A 3,456-nucleotide genomic window follows, 5' to 3' on the forward strand; every position below is an offset into this window, starting at 1 on the left:
CCTACTTTATCAGAACCCCCCAGTCGCCCTATCAGAACTAGAATTAAGGACATAAGTCCGTACATCAAGGAAAGGTTAAGCCACAGTTCTAGATGTGTATTAATTTAGTGTATCTCGTGGGTTCCTATGTTTATCTCACTTCTCAATCTACCCGAGCGTCTCAGTCCAAACAGTCCTATCTAAATCCACATTATCAAATCCTTCGTGCCTACCAGCACATTGAACACAGAGTCTAGACAATTCAGATTCAGTCCCTTACACATCTTTGGACTGCCCGTTATCACTCACTTGATATCACTTCCCAAACAATACCAACTAACAAAAAAAACTATAAGAAAATGAAAAATTGTCATTGAAATGAATCAAATTAAGATAAACTCATGAGTATAGAGAATAAAACTCAAACCGTAATTCAACGATTGAATCTGCATCCAGAAGGTCTAAGAACAGCACGCATAATCTCAGAACAGATCCGAAAATTCTTCATGTCATTTAGCACAAACCCCATGTGATCCTCTCTTTTCTTTCTTTCCCGCAAAGGACACATATTCTCAAACAAAGTTCTGAGTGTTGCACAATTCAGAGATGCTCCCTATCATGTGCCTGGAACAGCCACTACCAACAAAACGAAGTCTGATGATATGCCTCTATAGTTGTTCCGACACAGAGCGGGATCAGTTGGTCTTTGGAACCCAGTCCATTTTGAAACTGGGTCGACCTTTGTCATCTTTGCACGGTACTCTCTCCTATGACATATCCTGCTTATTAGAAATAAAAGATGTAGAAATGTTAGAGTCATTAGGAGATTTAGGAGATTGAGCCTTTGGTACCCATTGGTAGTTGGGTTTAACCCATTTCTTTTTCGATCTGATGGGTGCCTCGGCACTTGCTTTTGATCTTGATGTCGGCCCTTGAGATGATTTTGATTTTGGCTTCACAGGAGCATCTCTTGAATTTGGCTTCTTGGCCGACATTCCCTTCTTGCCCTTGAGATTCAGATTCTTGGCCTTGTAGGTTTGATTCTTGGCCTTCTGCGCGTTCCAGTCACCATTTTCTAAACGTGACCTTGAGGGGTTACTTTTGAAATATCTCCCTCTTGGCACATTCTGCCAGCCTTGTGCATAGTAGGGAACGTATGCGCGATTAGGACAATTTATGGCAATGTGTACAAGTGTTCCACAGTGAAAACATGTCTTTTTCTTCGTTGTGAAGTTGTTTCTTCCTGCCCCTGGTGGCATATCCTTCCCTTGTCTCTTGTTTTTCCCACACGCACAATTGCAGCAGGCGCTTTGTTTCAATGGTATTGGTGGCATGTATTTCTCAACAGCAGGTTGATCATAAGCAATTGAGTTTGAAGCAACAGAATCAGAGTTCAATAAGATGTTGGTTTGTTCAGTGGTGTTCTCCTTGTTCTCATCTTCTGCTACTTTACCTGCACACAAAGTAGAAACATTAGTATTTTCAACATTAATAACTCCTCCTGGCACAAATCCAGCTCGTTTTCCATATTGAAGATGTGCCTCCCTGTCAATTTATTCCTGTGTCATAGGGATGGATGTGTAGTTATGATTGAAAGGTGAAGGAACATTATCATAACCTAGACCCTTGTTTTGATTATCTTTGAACTTTAATTGGGTTTCAAATAAGGACTCGACTTTCTGACTTAAGGCAATATAATTTTTGAAACTAACATCTGTTTTTCCACACTTAATCTTCAAAGTGTCAAGTTCTTCAGTTACAGCAGCAAGTTGTCTCTTAATATAGTCATAATTTTCACACTTGTTGCTATAATCTTCCTGAAGCTTCCTAAAGTCTTTGGTTTTTGCTTCTAATTCAGCCTTCAGGGGTTTCTGTCCTTTCCTAAGTTGATATCCTTCGTATTTTAGGTCCTCGACTTCCCCTTTTAATAAATCAACTTGTTCCCGAAGAAATTTAATCGTAGTTTCACAAGTTGTAGTACATGTAACTTCAGTGACCGAAATGTTTTCAGAACTCATTGTTTTTCCACACTTTAAAGCATCAAGTTCTTCAATTACATCAGCAATACTAAGACGGTTGAGATCTTTTGTCTTCTTGATGAAAGCTACGTTCATATCCAACGATTTCGGAAGTGAATTCAATAGTTTTCTGTTTATCTCAAATTTGGTCAAAGAGACCCCAACTGTATTCGTCTTAGTAGTGAGTGTGATAAATCGCTACAACTGAGCTTCCATGGTTTCTCCAGGGATATAATTGAACATGTTGAAATTCTGTCTTAACATATCTTGACGATTTTCTTTCATGTCTTCAATTCCCTCGTTGACCTTAAAACCCATTAAAAGCACAATTAGAAGCTAAAATAAAACTTAAAAGTCAAACTTAAAGTTAAAAATTTCCTTTGACTATAAACCTCAAAAGTCAACCTTAAAAGTTAAATTAAAAAGTCAAACTTGAAAAGTCAAACCGAAAAGCTAAATTTGAAAATTTAAAAGTTAAATGAGAAAGTCAAAGTTTAAAGTCAAAGGTCAAAACTTAAAAGTCAAACTCAAAATTTTAAGTAAAAGTTAAAAATAAAAGTTAACAATTAAAAATTAAAATTTTAGGTTGAAAATGTAATTTAGAAATAAAAGAAATTGATTTTTGGGTTAAAAGTGACAAATTTGCGAAATTAAAGGCGAAGCAATAACACTGTATGAATTAAAAAGGAAGGGAGAGGAACATCTAGCAGGCTAGATCAAGTGGAAAAACGTTGGGGTGTTTAACTGAAGCACCCGTGTTCGAATCCCGGCAGTCTCAAAAATGTTTCCTATTTTTTCAGATGGGCGTGTGATGTGTGTTTATTCAACTAGTTTTATCCCTACTTTTTATTAATAATTTGAGCACACAAAGGCAGTGAACCTGTCTTTAAGTGGTATAGATTGATAAGTGAGGTATCGAACTCAGGGAACGGGCAATTAAACTAATAGCTAATTTTAACTAAAACAAATAATAAAAGTAAAGGGTTTTTTTTCTAGTTTTGCAAGACTAGAAACTTGGACAAACTAAATTAACTAATTAACTAAAGCAACAACTATTCACCAAATTTGATAAAGATGTTTCTATTTAGGTTCAACCAATTCACTCCTATGGTTATTTAAGTTAAGGTAGATTAATTTCCATTGGTTACCAATTATAATAGTTAGGTTCATATTCATTACTCCTAACCCTTAGACAATTAACTAATTTAAGCGTTGATCAAGTGTTTAAACTAATTAATTCCCTAGATTAATTATTTGGATTAAATAAGATTTGTAATGGTTAATTAAGTTATTAATTCAATTAACCTCTTGTTGATGGTTTCTCAAACAAGCTCACACATTAATCTTCCTATTTTCTTATTAATCTCAGTTTCATAATCATTACTTCTAAGCATATGTTTTAGCATTCACATAGACATATGAGGTTAACAATTAAGTGATGTTCATGCAACCTAATTGC

Source organism: Lactuca sativa, chromosome 1, assembly GCF_002870075.4.
Source record: "Lactuca sativa cultivar Salinas chromosome 1, Lsat_Salinas_v11, whole genome shotgun sequence".
Taxonomy (NCBI): Eukaryota; Viridiplantae; Streptophyta; class Magnoliopsida; order Asterales; family Asteraceae; genus Lactuca; species Lactuca sativa.